The sequence below is a fragment of the Microcaecilia unicolor genome, chromosome 6 (genome assembly GCF_901765095.1).
Source record: "Microcaecilia unicolor chromosome 6, aMicUni1.1, whole genome shotgun sequence".
Classification (NCBI taxonomy): Eukaryota; Metazoa; Chordata; class Amphibia; order Gymnophiona; family Siphonopidae; genus Microcaecilia; species Microcaecilia unicolor.
In genome coordinates this window covers 115,732,852-115,755,418 of record NC_044036.1, presented here as the reverse complement: position 1 = coordinate 115,755,418, position 22,567 = coordinate 115,732,852, and the positions used below count along the sequence as shown (strand labels likewise).

General features: G+C 44.5%; 1 protein-coding gene across 1 annotated transcript in view; it reads right to left on the bottom strand.

The window, feature by feature from the left end:
* LOC115471581 (deleted in malignant brain tumors 1 protein-like) overlaps positions 1 to 17,163 on the bottom strand; it is a 121,311-nt gene extending 104,148 nt beyond the window's left edge. Inside the window, exons 1-3 of the transcript XR_003942370.1 lie at positions 16,871 to 17,163; positions 7,276 to 7,581; positions 2,235 to 2,525 (exon numbers count right to left, since the gene is read on the bottom strand). The gene's annotated coding sequence lies outside the window, so the exon portion shown is untranslated. The remainder of the gene's footprint in view (positions 1 to 2,234; positions 2,526 to 7,275; positions 7,582 to 16,870) is intronic.
* Between the last annotated feature and the right edge of the window lie 5,404 nt (positions 17,164 to 22,567).

The following is a 22,567-nucleotide window of genomic DNA, read 5'->3' as shown; positions in this document are numbered from 1 at the left end:
TCCAGTCTGCCCAACAAGATAAACTCATTTTACATGGCATGTGATACTTTATATGTATACCCGAGTTTGATTTGTCCTTGCCATTCTCAGGGCATAGACCGTAGAAGTCTGCCCAGCACTGTTCTTGTACTAAGCTCTGAAGCTAACGTTGAAGCCCCTTAAAATTTACACTCCAGCCCATCTCTATCTATTCAGTCACGATCAGGGCGTAGACTGTAGAAGTCTGCTCAGCACCTGTTTTGTTTCCCAATTACCGGTGTTGCCATCTAATCTCCACTAAGATTCTGTGGAACCATTCCTTCTAAACAGGATTCCTTTGTGTTTATCCCATGCATGTTTGAATTCCATTACTGTTTTCATCTCCACCACCTCCCATGGGAGGGGAATTCCACATATCCAAAGGTTCATTTGTGGATTAATTCCTTTCAAATATTTGAACGTCTGTATCATGTCACCCCTGTTTCTCCTTTCCTCCAAGGTATATATGTTCAGGTCAGCAAGTCTCTCCTTGTATGGTTTGCAATGCAAATCCCGTACCATTTTTGTATATTTTCTTTGCACCGTTCCAGTCTTTTTACATCTTTAGCAAGATAAGGCCTCCAAAACTGAACACAATACTCCAAGTGGGGCCTCACCAACGACTTGTAGAGGGGCATCAACACCTCCTTTCTTCTGCTGGTTATGCCCCTCTCTATGCAGCCTATCATCCTTCTGGCTACGGCCGTCGCCTTGTCTCATTGTTTCTTCACCTTTAGATCCTCAGACATCAACACCCCAAGGTCTTTCTCCTGAGTCGAGCTTACTAATCTCTCCCCTTCTATTCGGTATCTCTCTTTTGTGATTCTGCACCCCAAGTGCATCACTCTACACTTCTTGGCATTACATTTTAACTGTAATCTACAAATTAACACCAGACTTTCATAATCTAATTATCTTGGAAAACCTTGTGTTTACTTATTTATTTATTTTTATCTATGCAGTGCTCAGTAAGTGTTGTTGTGCTATTTACCATAGGTCACGGTAACTGTTATTAGCACACCACCTTCAAACCATCATAGCACTGAACCTGCCTACCTATCCTTTTTTTCTTTCAAAGCTTCTATAGAAGCTGTTTTCTATAATTAAGCATGTAAATAAATAACAAAAAAAAAAGGAAAATTTTTTTTAGCAAAATCGCTAGACTTATCTTAGACTGTTCCAATGTTTCTAGTTTTTTTATTTTAGGCACTCCCCGTGCGGATATGTACTTCGTTGCCGTGACTCTCTTCCATGAGTGTCTGTGCTTTTAAGTGTTTAAAAGGTGATACCGGGATGCTGGTATAGTTCCCTGGTGTAGTTCCCAACGTGATGTCACGTTTCGCCTTAATAGCGTCTTCAGGGGAACATAAGTTCCAATTTCTATAGTAAGATAGAGGAGTGTGGTAGCCGTGTTAGTCCACTCTTAAGGTTATCAATAGAAATCAAACAAAATAAAACATGGAAAAGAAAATAAGATGATACCAATAAAAAAGGTATCATCTTATTTTCTTTTCCATGTTTTATTTTGTTTGATTTCTATTGATATAGTAAGATAAAAACAACACATCATGAATTCTTATCCCTTATTATTCCAATCGCCTGCTTAGCTATGTGGGACCCAGCACTGAATATCGGCCAGGATCTGCATAACTATATAAAAAAATATATGAGCCCTGGGAGCCCCCCCTCCTTCCCTTCCCCTCCCCACAGCCTGTGGCTTTAAGTACTTCCCTCCCTCTAGAAAAACAACCCGACTCCACCCCCCCCCCCAATTTTTGGGCATTTTTTTTGTTCCAATCAGACATTTGTTTTAATTTAATATAAAAGTTAACGTGCATTAGACAATTTTAATGTATGAAATCGATTGTAAGCATGATAATTTATAAGTAATCTCTGTTAAATCGATTTTGCACATGCTTAATTGTTTAAGGTCCATTAACGAATTAAATACGCACTAATGAATGCTTATCTCTAGCATGTACATTTCCTCTCCTGTCCTAAATACAACCCTGGAAACATCTCCTATCATCATCGAGAAATCATGCATGAACTTCTAGTCACATTCAGGAAAAGTATTTTTTAGACAGCTGTCCTCACTTTGACATACAGAATTATCATGTTTACAGGACAATTATTCTTATTAAAATTACCCTAATTTTGCATGAATATTGGTTCAGATAATTACTAGCACTAAGCTCTCTGCAGAGAAAACTCACCCACAAAGATGTGCACCATCTCACTATCCGGTGACCTATTATGTCCTGGATAATCCACTTCATAGTAGCAACCATATTCCCCTTCATGCCATGGCTGCACACTTCTTATTGCATGGACTGCTGTGCTCTTGCTGGCTGGAAGCCTCTCTATGAAGGTATAATTCTTTGCTTTGATGTAAACGGTTGTGTTCATGTGAAGATTTGGAAGTGAACACTTCACTTCTATGCTGTCCTTCTTCTTGAATGCCATGTAGGAGGGTGATAAACTGATATTGGCTTTTTCCAAAGCTCCTGCAACAATAAAAACATATTGCATACAGTGATCACAGAGTTAGTTTATATTATAAAGCACCAGCCAATCACCAGGATTACATGATACACTTTCTACCACATTGGAAGATGGCATTTGTATTGCTTCACTTCAGGATATGCTGGACTATCTTTCTACAACACTGATATGCCCACCATATAAGAGGGATACCTTCCAAGGGGAAGTATTTTATGAGAGGCAGATTATTGCATCAAAATATCTTCCCAACCCCAACTCCTCCATCCTAGATCTGGAGGGGAAAACATTAGAAAATTACCTGTATGCAAGCATATCTATATAATGTTTGTGTTTTGCTAACATTGAGATTTGTGAGTGAGCACCCACAAGAAAAATAAAAAATAAATGAATGTTAGCAATGTGCAAGGTCACCATTCACATACTGCAGTCAATGTATTTTTTTTTAACATCAGCCATGGCATTTAAATATATATACTGAGCATTATCAGCAGAAGCAATGCTGCTGAATATACATAGAAGCCGTTGACCGGTACTGGCTCTACAAACAGCTGTGCTAATCAGCCACTATTCATACAGCTATGCAGTTTAATTTACGACAGGCTTTCTGCCAGAGTAGAGGAATAAACTAGTGGTAAGAGCACTAGACTGACAACTGTAGAGGCCTAGTTGAATTTCCATTGCTGCTCCTTGTGATGTTGAGCAAGTCATTTAACCCTCCATCAGTGGCGTAGCCAAAGGTGGGCCCAGGCCCACTCAGTAGCAGCACACCTATGATGTGGCTGGCAGGGAACCCCAAGCCCTACCTGCTGAAAACTCACAACAACTCTCCCTCCTGCGCACTTTTTACATAGCAGATCTTCTCTGGCAGTGATCAGTAACTGATAAACACTGTTCGTGCTGGCCCCACAGCTTTCTCTCTGACAAACTCCTGCCTATGCAGAAAAAGAAGCTGCATCAAAGGGAAGGCTGAGTGGCCAGCTTGAGCACTGTATGTCAGTCGATGCTTGCTGCTGGCAAAGATCTGATATTTAAAAAGGTACACGGAGGGGGGGGGGGGGGGGTGAGACTATATGGCATGGGGCAGATAGGAGGAGGAGGAGGAGAGACTGAATCGCTTGAGAGGCAGGGGTTTGGGTTCTTCTGGCCACCCATCTTGGGCCCAGGACCACCTAAATTTGGGTGTCAGGCTATACCCTTGCCCTCCATTGCTTCAGGTACAGGTGCGGCAAATGAGAGGAAGCCCACAGGAATTGAATGGGCTTCCTCTCATTCACCACACAGGAATCGCTAGCGCAGCTTTGTAAAAGAAACCCCTTAGATTGTAAGCCCGCTGGGGGCAGGGAAATATCTAGTATATCTGAATGTAACTCATCTTGAGCTACATATTGAAAAAGGTATGAGCTATAATCATTACTGAAATGGTTACATACAATTCAGGAATAAACCAAAAGGCTGCCTGAACTGATTGTGTCAGAAGGAAAAAACGGCCTCAAAGAGCTCCCGGATAAACAGTATCTACAGAGCTGAACCGGATCCAAAAGATCCTCTCTTCATCATAGGCACGTGAAAAAAACCTTCTGAGATGGAGACTAATAGTACATGAGTAGTTCAACGGTGAATAATCATCCATCTATGGATGGAGATTATTCACCGTTGAAATGTTTCTGTTATTTGGGTTTCTGCCAGGTAATTGTGACCAGCATTGGCTACTGTTGGAAACATGATACTGGGCTAGATAGACCATTGGTCTGACCCAGTATGGCTATTTTTATGTTATGTTATGTTACAATTTCCTAGACCTAAAGGAACCAAATATAAAAGATATATAACATCATCTTTCTCTTATCAAGTGGCATGAGTTTGGAATATTACCAGTTCATGTATAAAGTCAATTTAGCTATACGTTGTTTAAGAAATTTGTAAAAACTATTCTATTCCAGAATATGTTGTTGATAGATAATTTTCCGGTTGATAGATATTGGATGTAAAATCATGTTACTTTATGGAAATGTCCTGTATTAATGCAATTCCTGGGTTACTGTCCCAGCTTCTCTTAATGCAATGCACTTTGAACTAATTGGTATTAGCGGAATATAAGAAACAATGTAAATATAAATAGCAGCTGTAAATGTAAGCTATCCACAGTTAAGCAGAATACCCACACTCTACCCCAGTATGTATGTAAGAATTTTCAGTGGCATTATCTGGTTACTACAGCTGAAAATTCAGGGATAGGGCACTTATTTTCTATGTAGTAGTTCCTGTTATACAGATCAGTGCTTTTGAATATTAGGCCAGTGCAATTTCTAGAATCCTTTTTCTTATAAAGAGTTTGAGGGCCGATATTCAGATCATGGGGAGTTAGCCGGGCTGCCTCCCGCAGTCGGTGCTCAGCTCGGATATTCAATGCCAGGGTGTTTCCAGTGACCAGTATTGAATAACCGGGTATTTTTTTGGCCGGTTTCAACTTAACCAGTCGATATTCAAAAGGTGCCCTAAATGACCAGATGATCACTGGAGGGAATCGGGGATGAGCTCCCCTTACTGCCCCAGTGGTCACTAACCCCCTCCCACCCTCAAAAACATGATTAAAAATATTACTTGCCAGCCTCAGATGCCATACTCAGGTCCGAGCAGTTTTAGTGGGTGCAGTGCACTTCAGACAGGTGGACCCAGGCCAATACTCCCTTACCTGTTACATTTGTGGAGGAAACAGCGAGCCCTCCAAAACCGACCAGAAACCCTCTGTACCCACATATAGGTGCCCGTAAGGCTATGGTAGTGGTGTACAGTTGGGGGTAGTGGGTTTGGGGGGGGGGGGGTTGGGGGGCTCAACACACAAGGTAAGGGAGCTATGTACCTGGAAGCATTTTATGAAGTCCACTGCAGTACCCCCTAGGGTGCCCGACTGCTGTCCTGGCATGTCAGGGGGAGCAGTGTAGTATAAATACTGGCTCCGCCCACATCCAAATGGCTTGAATTTGGACGTTTTAGACTTGGACATCTTTGCAATTGAAAATTGCCGAAAATCAAAGACGTCCAAATTCAAGGACGTCCTTGGTATTTTCCCTGTCTCCGAATTTGGACGTTATACAAGGATGTCCAAATTCCAACTTAAATGTTTCTTTCTAAATGCCCCTCTTAGTCACAGCAATACAGACCCCCAGGGTATAAAATTGTTTATATATGCAGATAATATTTTTTTATACTACCCCATTTCTCTGTTACTTCTGGATCTGAACCCTTTACAGAATTGCCTCTCTGTCATATCCAGATGGTTATTTGTCCATAAATTAGTATTAAACCCGGAAAAAAACAACAGTCTGCTAGATAACAGGCAAGCTCCCTCAGCCACATATACCATTTTGCTTTCTTGAAACTATGATCAATCCAGATACTTTTCAGTGTCTGGGTGTTATCATTGATTGTGAACTTTCATTTCAAAAACAGATATCTATGTATTAAAGTCTGGCCTTTTAGAGCTAAGACAAATTCACTCCCCTTCATAGTAATTTGAACAGGACAGCACTACATTCCTTAGTTTATGCACTTATTTTCTCACAGATTGATTACTGTAATTTCTTCATTATCAGGTTAAACGGCTTCAGACCTTACAAAATACCATAGCCCGGTTATTATGTAATGCAAAAAATAGCACTGGCTTCCAGTTCATGTCAGGTATCAGTTTAAGATACTGTGCTTGACAAACAAGATGTATTATTCTGCTACCCCTTCCAATCTTTCTAACTGTACAATCCCTTGCACACCCACTCACTCACTATACTCTCTGGCCTCACATTGTCTGGTATTACCTCCACCCCATTGGGCCCATTGAGAATCCACAAGGAACTCAGCTTTCTTTTTCTTAGCCCCACGCTTTTGGAATAACTTGCCTCCTTTTCTCCGATCAAAGCAGTAGTTTACCAAATTTAAAGCCTACCTTAAAAGTCATTTTTTGAGACCATTTATAATCATGTGCTTTAGTGGCACATACACACAAGCTGCAATTCTGGGTTTTTATTTATTTTTTTTGTTTTAGTGCTAATTTATTTCTAGGTTTGAATGAACAATCATTGACTATGGGGCTCCGTTTCTTTTCCTGAACTTGTTTTTATTTGTTAACCACCTTGGCTTGCTGGACACGATTAGGTAATATATCAAAACTGTATAATAAACATAAACATAAAAATATATAATTTGTAAGAGTGCTATTTTAGGATGTGTAAACTACTTCCAATTAACTCTTAATCCATATGGATAATCAGAATCAAATCAGGACAGCTCATGAAGTGATTAGCTTACTTCAAATCCATTTGACCTGGTTCTGAAACAGGCAATTCAAGAATACCAGAATACGGATCTGAGAGATCCGTATTCACATATTCCTTCTAATGGAAATAATCCTACAATGGAAAAAAAAGATGGTAAAGAAATGGATTTTGAAGGAATCTATACAACAATTCTGAAACAGAGTTCTTAAAGTTCAGCTTGATGTCACGTCTCGCTGAGCAAAATACATCACTTAGGGGGGAAGTTATCAATGTGGGCTGCTGTTAAGATATGTTATTTTACTGTTAACCCAGTTAATAGTAACTAGGTCTCATTGTATAAAATGGGACCTATGGTAAAATAGCATAATTTAGTGGTAAAATAACACACCTTAATGGTAACCCACATGGATACTCCTAAAAGTGTTTCAATGTGCTTCAAAGACACAACTGTATATACCGACATAGTCTGTCTAAAGGCTACCTGAGCACATTATACTGGCCACTGCCTTGCAGGTCTGTGTCTCCTTATTCCCAGAGCTAGCATGGCACTCCGTGTGCAAAGATTCTGTTCCTTTACAGATGATATCAGTCATCCACATCGGATTAGTTCCATGTCCAAATGGAGCTCCTTCCAGTGCTACCACAGCAGTTCCACAGTCTAGCTCCCTGCAGACCACCTGGGAGTTCTGTAGAGTCCAGGATGCATTACACACGGGACCCCAATGGTGGTTCTGGTACATCTCCAATCTCCCAACACACTTATTGGGGCCGTCCATCAATCTCATTCCTAAAGTGCAAAAACAAGCAATAGTGACAATGTTAACACAATACCTGAATGATGTTAATATAAGAATATTAGAAATACTTGCTGGGTCAGGGCAATGGTCCTTCAAGCCTAATATCCAGATTACTGTTACACCCTAATGGTGAGAGCCATTTTCTGTTGCTCAGTCCCAGAAATAACAGTTGGGCATCACCAGGTCTACCTGAATGATAACTGTTACTGGACCTGTCCTCTAGAAATGTGTTCAAATCTTTAAAGAGAGTAGGGGGTGACTCAATGACTTCCAGTGGGTGAATGGATGCAAAAGACCATCTTTACTGAACAAAGCACCAAGATGGGACCGGACAGGAGGCTGTGTTTCAGCGGACGAAACCACCTGCCTCAGGTCACAAGACACTGTAAAATGTGGACACTACATCCAAGGTGCATATCCAAAGGAATACCAACAGTGTGTATCACTGAAATATTACCACAGTATGCGAAGAAGGCTTATCCAACATAAAGTAGCGAGAGACGAGCTGAAATTCAAAATGTTGCCGCAGTGTCTTGAAAAAAAAAACAACCAAATATATATATATATATATATATATATATATATATATATATATATATATATATGCCCTGAAGAGGTCACTAGACCACCAGGAAAGGATAGGACACCACTAGGTCCGCCCGCCTGCCCATTTGTCCACAAATCCGGACAAACGAGCAGGCTGGCAAAACCCGCCCAGTTGCCCAGCCATGTCCTCAAAAAGAGGACATGTCTGGGTAAAACTGGACATGTGGAGGGGCATAATCGAACGAAAACGTCTATCTCCATGGGCGTTTATCTCCAAGAACAGGTCCGTGAAGGGGCGGACCGAACTGTATTTTCGAAAAAAATAGACGTCCATGTTTTATTCGACAATTTGTGAGCTTGGCGTTTTTGCTTTTCAGCGATAATGGAAAATGAAAGCGCCCCGCTCAAAAACGAATAAATCCAAGGCATTTGTTCATGGGAGGGGCCTGGATTTGAAGTGCACTGGTCCCCCTCACATGCCAGGACACCAACCGGGCACCCTAGGGGGCACTTTTACAAAAACAAAAAAAAAAGGAAAAAGAGCTCCCAGGTGCATAGCACCCTTCCCTTGTGTGTTGAGCCCCCCAAATCCCCCTCAAAACCCACTGCCCATAAGTCTACACCATTACTATAGCCCTAAGAGGTGAAGGGGGGCACCTACATGTGGGTACAGTGGGTTTGGGGGGGTTGGACGACTAAGCTTTAAGCAGCACAATTGTAACAGGTAGGGGGGGATGGGCCTGGGTCCACCTGCCTGAAGTCCACTGCACCCCCTAACAACTGCTCCAGGGACCTGCATACTGCTGCCAGGGAGGTGGGTATGACATTTGAGGGTGAAAATAAAAAGTTGTGCAACATCATTTTTTGTGGTGGGAGGGGGTTAGTGACCACTGGGGGAGTCAGGGGAGGTGATCCCCGATTCCCTCTGGGGGTAATCTGGTCATTTAGGGCACTTTTTGGGGCCTTATTCGTGAAAAAACAGGGCCCAGGAAAAGTGCCCTAAATTCTAGCTACAAACGCATACTTTTTTCCCATTATCGGCGAAAGGCGCCCATCTCTGTTCGGGTGATAACCATGCCCCAGTCCCGCCTTCACCACGCCTCCAACACGCCCCCGTCAACTTTGTACGCTTCCGCGATGGAGTGCAGTTGAAAACGTCCAAGTTTGGCTTTCGATTATACCGTGTTATTCGTTTTTGTGCGATAAATGTCCATCTCCCGATTTAGGTCGGAACTTGGGCATTTTTCTCTTTTGATTATAAGCAGGATAGTAACCCTATGTATACCTACCTGTAAAATATTCACTATGTGAGATATGTACATATTTAAAGAATTGCACTTCGGTGGAAATTTGGCATTTACACACATATGTAAACAAATACATGCATAAAATACCATTATTCTAAACATTTATGCACGTATTTGGCATGTACATGTTAGCATTCACTTTATAGAATTACTCAAAATGCAAATTTATGCACATAAATGGGACCTTTTAAAATTAGGTCATGACTAAAAGTGCAAGGAGCACAAGCCAGCACATACTTGTACAGTAAGCTTGCTTGGGGAGGGGGGGGGGGGGTGGATTAGGGCAGATTTATTAAATACCTGGTTGATATTCAGGTGACAGTGGTCAGCATTTTTTTAAAACCGTCGCTGACCGTCGCCAGCTAAATTAGGTCCCAATATTCAATGCCTGACCAATTCTGGGCACCAGCATTGAATATCAGAAGCTCATTAGATGCTTGCAGACCACCGGAACGCATGTGGATCCTGACCAATATTCAGCCGGGGGCCTGCATAAGACAGTTATGCAGACCCTGACTGAATATCAGCCAGGACCAGCGGGGGTCTTCAACTCTTCCAATCCGCCCAGAAAATTCCAATCCCCCTCCCACCACCCCTGGATCAGCCTCCTCTTCTGATCTCCCTGCCCCTGGTAAAGATGGATAAATCTTCCCACCTCCCCCAGGCTTACCTAGATTCCTGGTGATCCAATAGCAGCGATCAGGAGTAAGGTTTTGGCAGCTATTTTGTTGAAGCAGCCACTAGGGGCTTCACTCCGACTCCTGCTGGACCACCATGGATCTTAGGTAGCACTGGGAAGGGGGGGGGGGGGGGGCTCTTGTGATCTGTGGAGGTTGGAAAGGGAGTCTATCTTTGCTGGGTGGGAGAGGGATTGGAAAGGGAGGGAGAGCCGAAAGCCTTCACTGCCACTACTTAGAGGTTAATTGGGCACTGGCCTGGTTAACTTCACTGCATAAAATGAGAACAGCCTTTTTCTTGTCCTAACTTTATGTGGTTATCTAGCCAGTTAGCAGACTGAGGGCCAGATGCACTAAACTTAACGAGCCAGCACGTGGTTTTAACTGGTTCTAGCCAGTTTAGCGCGCAAGTAGTAAACCGGGACATGCACAAAAGGGTTCTCTGAGCCATTTTCCTGTCACGGTAGCAGCTAACGAAAACGGAATGCAAATGAGCTAATTACTACTATAATGTGAATACGATGCGATGCACTACCGTTTCCGACCCGATGCACCGTGGAAAACCTAACGGGAGGTCTGCACCTCTCGTTGGGGCTGCTGTGAGCGGGACCCATGCAGAGGAGGACACTCATCGTAAAAATTGGAAGGAAAAAAAACGTCCAAGTGCTCGTCAGGGACGTCCTTTCAAGTGCCTAACACTTGGACGTCCATTCACTCAAAAAAAAAAAAAAGGACGTCCCTGACGAACACTTTGATGTTTTTTTTCTTCAGATTTTGTGATGGGTGTCTTTCTCTTGGACGTGTTTTTCTTACGTGCCCGAAAACCGCCGGAGAGAATCGGGGATCGGGACGTGCGCGGACATCCAAATTAAAACTATTTGGACGTCCCTTTCGATTATGCCCCTCCAGGTCTCTCTCAGCCAATCACAGCGCGTTTAGCTGACACCTAAACGCGCTGTGATTGGCTGAGAGAGACCTGGAGGGCATAATTGAAAGGGACGTCCTCGCAAGTCCCGATCCCCAATTCTCTCCTGGTCATTTCGGGCACGTAAGGAAAAACACATCCAAGAGAAGGACGCCCATCACAAAATCTGAAGGGAAAACGTCCAAGTGCTCGTCAGGGACGTCCTTTTTTTTTGAGTGAAGATTGGCTGCTCTGCGCATGCTCAGCTGGCCGACTGGCTTCCCTTCCTTAGGAAGGAAATCGCGTGCAAATGAGCTAACAGTGAGCAGCTCATTTGAATGCGATTTCCTTCATGCATGCCGTTTTTTACCAATTCGCTAAGGATTAGTAAGGGAAGGGCTCTTTCCGTGGAGTTAGTGCATTTGGCTCTCAATACTGCCACTAACCCCTAGATTATCTCTCTGCCCTCACTCCACCCCTAACCTCACCGATTAGGGGATGGCTGGTTAGTGGGCATATTCAGGGGCATTGTCCGGTAAAGTGCCGCTGAATATCCTTGTTTAGCACCAGACAAATGATTAAACTGTCAGGAGCCTCTCTTAGCCGTCTAAATCACTTTAAATATTTAATCATACATGTGTAAAATGTTTACATCTGCTCAAAAGGAAGTATAATGCCCACGCCCTCAAGGTGTGATTTCTACCTGATATGTGCTAGCATTTTATAAAAACACATAGGTGTCTATGTGTTGTTATACAAAATAGATGCCTTCTCCACCTCCAAGTCTAAATGCCCTGTCATAAAATTACCTCCCCTAGGCATGCTTTTCAGATTTTATTTATTTATTTGTAGCATTTGTATCCCACATTTTCCCACCGATTTGCAGGCTCAATGTGGCTTACATTTGCCGTAATGGCGGTTGCCATTTCCGGGTAACAGAATTACAAATGGTATTGTGTTAAGGTGCAGACATACATGGTAACATACATGGAACATAACATATATGATCTGAGCGAAGGTGGGGTGGGGTGGGGAGGGGTTTCTGGGGATAGGGTTGGAGTAGGATTTGAAAACGTAATCTTTGTGTGCTACTCTTTCCTTGGAAAATTCAAGTCTCACTAATTAGGGGTGTGTCACATTTATTTGAAGGGTTCCTCTCACACTCTTTGAGCCCCTTCTCTCACTCATTAGATCCTCAGGCCCCGATGCTCAAAAGTAAACGTGGGCGCTAGAGACCATTAGTGCCATACTAGTGCTTGCATTTACCTCCCAGAATGTTCGCAGGCCCGGAGCACAGGAACAAACAAGCATGCAGACGAACAGCACAAATAGAATGCTAATGTAGTCAAGCTCATGAAAATGTCATTTTCTACTTATTTTTTTTGGTCGCTCTTTTCTGAGCATTGGGGATAACTGCCTTAACACTGCAAAAAATAATGCCAGGTCAGAGCATCCGTTAGGGTGTTGGAAGAGAGGATTTCCCATGATTCTCATGCTTCTGTCATGATTCTTAATTTTAGAAGCAGGAGGAAGCCCGTGCAGGCCCTTAAGCGTTAGTGAGATACAGCAGACCCAAGTGAAAGCATGCTTTAGCACCTCTTTCCTGCCTCTAAATTTAAAGTGTTCATAGTAAAATAAATTAAAAATGCCCAAAGTTAAAGCACACATTGGCATCTGTTTCCTGCATCTAAATATAAGCATCCAAGCTAAAAAAAAAAAAATCCCAAAACACTTATATTTAGGCCGCAGAAAACAAACACCAATGAGTGCTTCACTTTCGGATTTTACCAGGCACAGGAGCTGAGCTTACCATGGAACTCTTTTAAGCATGCGCCAAGCACAATCCTCCTGCACCAAAGCACAATCCTCTCGCTGAACTTCTCAATGCACAACGCTATGAGCGTGCCTATATTTGCATCTCATTAGCATTGAGCATTAGGACCTTGTTCTTCTGCGCTGTTCCGGCGGTATTTTTATGGTGCTATTTGGAACAGCGCTGGAGATTTGAGCATCAGGGCCTCAGTGCCAGAACACTGATCCCGTTTATATAAGGCAAGCCTCAAACAAACCCACCCCACCCCAAAAATGTAGCCCTACCAGTAAATGAAATCAGAGCACACCTTCCTACATACTGCCTCCCCCTACCCCATCTGCTTTCCCTGCACCTACAGGTACCTGTGATGTAAAGTGTTTCCACATACATTTAGTCACTGAGTGGAGAAACATTTTCAGCCCAGAGGCTATACCCTTCTTGCATTCTGTCTGTATCCTTTCAGAAACTCCAAAGCATTTTAAAAGCAATAGTGCCCATATTTTGAGATTTATACCTTAGACAGACTGGAAAATCTCACTTTTCGGGAGGTAGATCATACTCTTTGGATGGTTCACCCAGAAATAAGGGATATGGGAATAGGGCAGAGAGAGAGATGGAAGGAGATAGGAGAGCAAAGAGATACAGAAGTACGGGGATGGGAGAGGCTCAGAAAGTGAGAGCAGACACTTAGGGAGAAAGTTGAGGCTCAACCCAGACAATAGTGGAGCAGATCTAAGAGAGGTAAGGAAGGCTGCAGAGAAGAATGAAGAGGGAGATGCTGGAGAGAACAGACTTACTTCTGTAGCCAGACACCCACCCAATTAGAGAGACAACTAGCCCATTCAGAGCACAAGTAATCCCTGCCTAATCCCTGCAACACAACAAACCTAAAGTACGTAATGAACAAAACTCAACTCTTCCGTTGTATGTTTCCCTAATATGGCTATGCCACTTGAACTTTATCTGACCACTACATCACTTTGTATTTGTTCTCACCAGAGTCTGCAAATGCCTCTCCAGTACTATGTAAGCCACAGTGAGTCTACAATAGGTGGGAAAATGTGGATACAAATTGTAACCAAATAAATAAATAAACTAATGCCAGAAATTGGACTATACTGCAGGTATTAGTGCAGCTTTCCTATAGATAGCCGTATTAGTGCCTTCACAGCACTTTCTGGCACCATCATGTATAGCAGATCCCTCAGACAACCTTCCTTCCTCTTGCCCAATGCTCATGTCAATATAAGCGTAAGGAAGCCCAAATGTTCTCAGATGTGTCCGCTAGTGAATGTATAATATTTTATCATCTAGGGTGGCAGTGCTGACCCTTCCTGCACAGACCTATGTTCAAACGCTGCTGAATCCCACCCTCTCCCACAGGAAGCTTATTAGAGGGGTGGGACTCAGCATGTGAAAATGGTCCTGTGCTAGGGTGGGAGGAAGGGAAGAGAGAGATATACTGGACATGGTGGAGGGAAGGGGTAAGGAGAGATGATATACTGGACATGAGGAATTAAGGAAGGGGGACATGAGATGCTGGACACCTTGGGGGAGGGGGAGAGAGGAGAAAGGAAGATGTTAGTCACCTAGAGGGGAGATAGGGAGGAAAGGGGAGATGCTGGCGATCTGGGGGGGGGGAGGTAGGTAGGGGAGATGCCACACCAGGGGAAGAATAAGGGGACTAGGGAAAATGCTAGACATGAGGGATAAGATAGGGAAGGGAATGAGAGATGCAGGACTACATGGGGTAGATAAGGGAAGGGGAGATGCTGGATATTGTGGGGGTAGGGGTATTACCCACAACTGATGCCCTTCCATGTTCATACAGTCACATGCCCCATTGCTCACATGCGTGTGCCCCTACTCCCCCACCTCATACATCTCTCCCATATGAACCACCTCCTACATTTACCATACTGTCCTAAATACACCGTGTACCCATATTTATCATTTGTCCCTACACACCATAACCCCACCCCCTCCTATGCATACTCCTGCCCTCATTATTTATTCACACCTACGTCTTATCCCAGACACTCCTCAATTTGTACACATACCCCCCTATCTCTTTTCCCCCTTCCTGACTGCTGCTCCAAGGACTCTCCCTGGCTCCCACTACTTTGGGCAACATGGCATTATAGCAGCCCATCTTAATTTTCCTGCCTGGGGTCCGTTCAATTCTAGCTATGCCACTGTACACTATGGATGTGATTTTGTTACTAAATGATAGAAGATAATATTTTTCATGTCACTTCTGTCTCTCTCACATCTGAAAAAACACACACCACATAACAGAATTTTGTTATGTAGCTTGTCTCATTTCAGGGGCCGATGCACAAAGGTTGCCGTTAAATATGGCAACTGCGAGTGAACTTACCAATTTGCAAACAGCAACCAATGCACAAAAGGGATGGCATGCAAATGAGATGCATGGAAATTTAACGATGACCTTTGTGCATCAGCCCCTGGAAGCGGCTAACACATGTGTAGAACAGGATTAGGGGGAGGAGGGATAGAGCTCCTGCACTCATGAAAGGAGCTCCCATTCATCTTCAGGATAAAACTCTGGCAGCTTGTGGTGGTGGGGGGCCTTCATAGTTTGTGAAGACGGTAGTGGAGCTCAGGTGCATTTTGAAGCTGAAGCTGAACCAGTAGAAATAAAAGTGAGCAGAGCACTGGAAGGAGGGAAGGGCTCCATGCACCGGGCCGGGGGGTAATCAGGAGGGAGGCTGAATAGAGGAAGGGAACTGGACAAGGGTCAGCCCCGGAGTTGCCAGCATGATGAGGGGGGGTTCTTCTCTGACACCCCCTGATCTGCTGTAAAATCTAGCATGTTAAAGGTAGGTGCTCCTTCCTGTGCATTGCATGGAATGCACTTTTTAATACTAATGAGCTCGTTGTAATACATTTGCATAGGGTTATTGGTAGCTGCTATGGCGAATGGTAAAAGGGATGCAGAACCCCTTTGTGCATTAGAAGCTAAATAATGTTTGCTTTAGACTGGCTACAACCAGTCTAAAACAAATGTTGCAAGCATGACCCTGGACAGCCCCTTCTTGCCTGCCCTTCAGCCTAGGCAACCACCAACCTGTGTAAAATAAGTTTACTTTGGCCTCTGAGCATCCCCCACTTCCACCCTGAGACCGTTTCTCACTCTCGATACCCCATGTTAAAGACCAGAGCTAGAGTCACCATTATGTGTTCTGGTAGAGCTCAAGTAATGGAAGGTCCAACTGCCAGCTCATTTTGGAGACCAGAGGATGGGGAATAAAGGGTTGGAGGGGAACTCAAGGATGGGAAGGGACTAGCTAGAGGCTGAATTCAGTTTATTTTCCACAGGTTTGATAGGTGAGTCAGCACTCTTTCCAAAAATACTAGGACTAGGGAGCATGCAATGAAGTTACAAAGTAGTAAATTTAATACAAATTGGAGAAAATGTTTCTTCACTCAACGTGTAATTAAACTCTGGAGTTTGTTGCCAGAGAATGTGGTAAAGGCGGTTAGCTTAGCAGGGTTTTAAAAGGTCTGGCTGGCTTCCTAAAGGAAAAGTCCATTGACCATTATTAAATTGACTTGGGGAAAATCCACTGCTTATTTCTGGGATAAGCAGCATAAAATGTATTGAACTATTTTGGGATCTTGCCAGGTATTTGTGACCTGGATTGGCCACTGTTGGAAACAGGATGCTGGGCTTGATGGACCTTTGGTCTGTTCCAGTGTGGCAATACTTATGTACTTATGAAGCCCTTTTTTATTTCATTAAAACTAGAAAAAATAAACTATTAAACTAAACCATAAAAAACAGATGAAAATGAATCAGAATATTGCATAGCACTAGTCCACTGCTTTCTTAGTCTGAGAGCAGAGGTGGCAATGGAAGAAGAGAGACGGATGTCCTTCAGCACCAGGTGACCTGCCATTGGAGAGTGGAAATATCCTGCTATTCTCTTCGAGGAGCAGAATGGATAGACAGTTCTGGCAGCTGTCTCTCTCTCTCTCTGGACATTGAAAGAATTAGACAGTACTCACCCACAAACTGCCTTGCTTCACTGTATGGTGATTTGTGTTCTGGTCCTACTGTTTTGAGTTCGTATTGACAGGTGTATCTCACTGTATCCAAGATGTTTAAACCTGTCATCTGGTACAGTGCATAGCTCTCATTGTGCAAAAGCTTCTTTTCCAGTGATGGGTTTTGATTCATTCGCTTTGTAAAAGTAAACTGTAGTGTTACGTCAAACATGGGGACGTGCACTTGAGTTCCAGTTCATCTTCTCCCGTAAGTGCATTGTAGAATTGGGTTAGAGAGAGAGTTGGTTTTGGTAAAGTTCCTGTAAAAAGAGAGACAGGGTCACTCATTGGAAAGAGGCAGGGACCTTTTCACATCTCTGTATTAGACGGGGAGAGGGATTTCACCGACGACAAGGAATATAACTCTGGTCTGAATTCCCTGTCATCTTGCTATTCCAGATCAGGTTCTGTTTGTTAAAATTTCTAGCACCCAAAGATCAAATGGGCTCAAAGGGGTCAATATCAGCTGCCAGCGGTTATTTTCCAGATATTCAAAGCCGAGATCTGCGCAGGCTTCAGCTTTGAATATCCGGTTATTTTTAAGCTGGCTAACGCGTGGAGGGGCATTTTTGATATGATGTCTAAGTCCGACTTTGGATGCTTTGCAAAAATGTCCAAAATCCGAATAGGAAAAAAGGTCATTTTCATAAAGAAAAACATCTATCTTTTGTTTTTGAAAATACTGTTCCGAACAACGTTTTATGATTTGGACATTTTGTTTTTTGGTCCATTTTCGGAAAAAAAAAAAAAAAAAAACATCCAAGTGCAAAACACACAAAATCAAGTGATTGGGATGTAGGAGGAGACAGAATTTTTAGTAGACTGGGTCCCCCTGACATCCAGGAAAGCAATAGGGCACCCTAGGGGGCACTGCAGTGGACTTCATAAACTGCTCCCAGGTACACGTCTCATCAATGCTCCCTTACCTTGTGTACTGAGCCCCCCAAAACCCACCCAAAACCCACTACCCCCAACTGTACACCACTACCATAGCCCTTACAGGAGAAGGGGGCACCTTTATGTGGGTACAGTAGGTTTCTGGTGAGTTTTGGAGGGCTCACAGTTTCCTCCACAAGTGTAACAGGTAGGGGGAGGTAGCAGCCTGGGTCCACCTGTTTGCAGAGCACTGCACCCAACACTAGACTACTCCAGGGACCTACATGCTGTTCTAATGGACCTGAGTATAACATCTGAGGCTGGCATAGAGATTGGTAAGTAATGTTTTTCATCACATTTTTGGGGGGTGAGAGGGGGTTAGTGGCCACTGGGGGAATAAGGGAGGTCATTCCTGATTCCCTCCAGTGGTCATCTGGTTATTTAGGGCACCTTTTTGTGCCTTATTTGTAATAAAAACAGGTCTAGCTCAAAACGTTTACGTTTTAATTCTGGATGTTTTTGTTTTGTTCCATTATGGTTAAAAAAAACATCTAAGTCTTAGGAACTCCCAAGTTCCGCCCTGAACATGCTCCTGGCATTCCCCCTTGAGATTTGGACGCACTTCTGGCAGACTTCAGAGAAAAACGTCTAAAAATAGGTTTAGAAAATACTGATTTGGACGTTTTTGTGAGAAACATCCAAATGCAGAAACAAAAACTGTGACCCCACCCCCAGTAATTCTGTCACCCCAAGCCAGCCTTCCCCTACTTACAGAGAACCTGTCCCTCCTTGGGCTGCCCAACACTCCCATCTTCCACCAGTAGGCCTTCCCCAGACCTACCTTCTAAAAGCCCTGGTGGTCTAGTGGCCTCTTCAGGGCAGACACATCCCGAGTTGCTCCTGTCCCTGCTGGCTGCATTGTGAAAATGGCAGCTGAGGCTGCTGCAGGAGGTTGCAGCCGCCATTTTGGGATTGGAACCGGCATGGATAGGAGCAACTGCAGATTGCTCTTGCCCATGCTGTTTCCAACCCAAATTGGCAGCCGCGACTTCCCACTGCAGTCTTGCAAGGCTGCCATGGTAATTGCGGCCACCATTTTCACAACACAGCCAGCAAGAGCAGAAGGAACTCAGTCACTAGACCACTAGGACTTTTAGAAGGGAGGGCCTAGGGGTTGTGGGTGGTGAGCGGCCGTGGATGTGGGTTTCTGTTGGGAGGGGGCTGGCTCGGGAGGACGAATTTGCAGCAGTGGTGGGGGGTGGGGCCATGGATTCGGTTTTGTTTCCAACCAAAACCGAGTGGCGAATTTCGGCCATAGATTTGGTTTCAGTCAGAATCAAAATCACAGGTTTTCGGTTGGCCAATTTTAATGAGGAAACCACTTCTGTCTGGAAAGTGACCTGACTGTGGAAATCAGTACACTGAAACCAAAATTCACAGTGCTTATTTCATCCAAAAAGCCCAGCTCTCCCATTAAAACTGTAAAAGCAAACATGTGTGCCTATATTTCACCACATTTTAATATGGTCCACACTTTCAGTTTAAATGGCTGTGGTTGGATTCCTTGCATGTTCTGCAGATAGCTTCTACTTCTGTGTCATTTCTACTATGTGCTATTTGTTTTTAATTTTCTTTTGGTATGTGCATAGAAAGGTGCCTTGGTTCATTGGGGCCTATTTATAAAAAACAAAAGTGCTTCACAAAAGTGGAGAACTTGCCCATAGTGACAAATCAGATTTCTTGTTTCATTTTCCCAGAGAAAAGATGAAACTGGATTGATCACTATGGGCAACTTTTGAGACCAGTGTGCGTAAGTTTGATAATACAGTCTAGTGCATGGGCATAATTTGGGGGGGGGGGGGAGGCAAGGGTGGGCATTGCCCCCCCGAAACAAGCTGCCTGTATGGTATCCCACCTCCCTCCCTTCCCTCATGGGATTCAGTATCTCTCTCTCCCTTCCTGCTCCCTGCAGCATTGCACTTCTTCAATCTTCCCTCCATAGGCGTAGACTGGGGGGGCGAGGGGGGGCAATGCCCCCCCAAACGACGCGAGGCGCCGCCGCGCCATTAATTAAAAAAAAAACAAAAAAACCACATGCAGGCACGCGCTCCTCTCCGCCCGCTTGGCTTCCCTGCCCTCTCTATCTGCGTCCCGCCTTCCTCTGATGTCATTTCCTTTCGGGCGGGACGCAGACAGAGAGGGCAGGGAAGCCAAGCGGACGGAGAGGAGCGTGTCCGTCTACCCCTCTCTCTTCCTCCCTCCCTCCGCCGCAGGCAGCAGTCTTTTCCAGCGTTCCTGGCAGCGGTAGCGTTGTACACGCTGCCTTTGGCTCTGCCCCGAAGCCTTCTCTTCAAGTTCCTGTTCCCGCATAGGTGGGAACAGGAACTTGAAGAGAAGGCTTCCGGGGCAGACCGAAGGCAGCGTGTACATCGCTACCGCTGCCAGGAACGCTGGAAAAGACTGCTGCCTGCGCCGGAGGGAGGGAGGGAGGAAGAGAAGGGGTAAACGGAGTCACCATCTTGGACCTCGCGGGGGGGGGGGGGAGCAGAGGGAAGGAGCAAGAGATGGTTGGGACTGGGAGGGGTGGGGAGCAGAGGGAAGGAGCAAGAGATGGATGGGACTGCGAGGGGTGGGGAGCAGAGGGATGGACCAGGAGATGGATGGGACTGGGAGGGGTGGGGAGCAGAGGGAAGGAGCAGGAGATGGATGGGACTGGGAGGGAAGGAGCAAGAGATGGATGGGACTGGGAGGGGTGGGGATCAGAGGGAAGGAGCAGGAGATGGATGGGACTGCGAGGGGTGGGGAGCAGAGGGATGGACCAGGAGATGGATGGGATTGGGAGAGGTCAGGCACAGCAGAGGGAAGGAGCAGAAGATGGATGGGACGGAGGAATGGTGAGCAGAGGGAAGGAACAGAAGATGGATGGGACTGGGAGGGGTGGGGAGCAGAGGGAAGGAGCAAGAGATGGATGGGACTGGGAGGGTGGGGAGCAGAGGGAAGCCTACTGGAAAGAAGACACTGCATAAAACAGAAGACACTGGGATCAAAGCGAATAGAAAAACTAAATGATCAGACAACAAAGGTAAATAAAAGTATTTTATTCATAATTTATTAATTGAAATGTGTCAGCTTTTTGAAATGTGCATCTGTGATATTTTGCCTGTAAATTTCATTTCCTTCCTCCATATTAGCATATTCATTTGCATATATGCAAATGATATGCTAATATGCCCCGCCCATTCTTTGCCCCCCCAAATGAAACAGTCAAACTACGCCTATGCTTCCCTCCCGCTTTATCTCCAAATCTATATAGCCTATATTTCCTGTATATTGACGACCTCTCCGTGTGCTCATGTAATAGACTATTCAGGGCTACTCGTGTCGCCGTCATTAACTCATACTGTGAGGAGGTAGGAGATCTAATATATCCCCGCTTAGCCGCTCTACATTTCTTTTCAAGCTCTATTATCCCTTATGTAATGCGGCGATTACGCCTGCACACATAGGCTATTATGTCCCCTCTTAAGACCGCTTTCGCTGCAGACGAAAACAAGCACGGGTCATCTAAATAATCTTTATTAAAGTTGAAATATTCCTCCCATTTCTTGTTTAGGTACTCCCCAAATTCAGGTGATGTGTACAAATACGCCAGAAAGCGCACCTCCTTAGGTTTATTAAAGTAAGGGGACATCCCCAGATCTATCCAAATTATGGCATGATCGGATATTTCCTCCGGTCCTATTGTGGCATCCAGAACTTGCCCGAACAGCTCCTGCGACACCATTACATAATCTATATGTGACTGTGTGTGGTGCGCTCGCGACGTGTGAGTATAGTCCCGCTCCTCTATATTCAGCAGCCTCCATGGATCCACAAGAGCTAACCGCTGTCTAAAGGATTCTAGTATGGTCTCGCGATCTCTGTATCCCTCGCCCTGAGCCCTGGAAGCAGTCAAGTTTATAAAAATTGCTTTTTTTAATGCTTTTTTTTTTATTGTCAAAGCACCAGCTTTAAAAAAACCTGGTATGGGGCTGTGTTTTGACGGTGAACCACTTGCTTGAGGGGTCAGAAATGCTCTGTCAAGTGTATTATGGTGTTGAAAGATGTTATTGAAACAGAATCCAACTGCAGCAGCAACAAGAAGTCACTATCCAGTTAAGTGCCACTGAATATCCCTGGATAGCCCTGCATAGGCCGATTTAACTGGGCAAGAGCCTCTCCTGTCCAGTTAAATCACTTTGAATATTGACCCCAAAGTGAAACAGTCTAAAGGGGGGGAATGTGAGCTTTTACTCCAGGAGTTAAATCTGTGGTATAACAGTCCCTCAGGTTGATGACAACCATTGTAAATAAATAATACTGCTTGCTTGCAAGCCACTCAGATCATTGGGCCAGCAAGCCATGGCCCGATGCTCCTGGCCATAACTTTTAGGGGCCCTTTCTAATCATGACCTCCCCCCAAGAAAATCCCTCCCAACAAGACCCCTCCATCAACAGCCCACCCTCAAACAAGAGCCTGCCTGATCAAGCCCCCCATTCCCCAAATGATCCCCCCACCCCCATGATCATATCTTAATCCCTGGTGGTATAGAGGTCCCTGGACAGCAGCAATCCCCAGTCGCTTCTGCCCTTCCAGAGCCATCCCTCAAAATGGCACCTAAAAATGCACCATTTATAGAATAGTGCTTAGTGCCAGGATCTGCACCCAATTTTGGGCACAAAGATTTACACTAACTAAACCCTAGTGTAAATCTCTGCTCCTACATTAGGTGCAGATCCCCT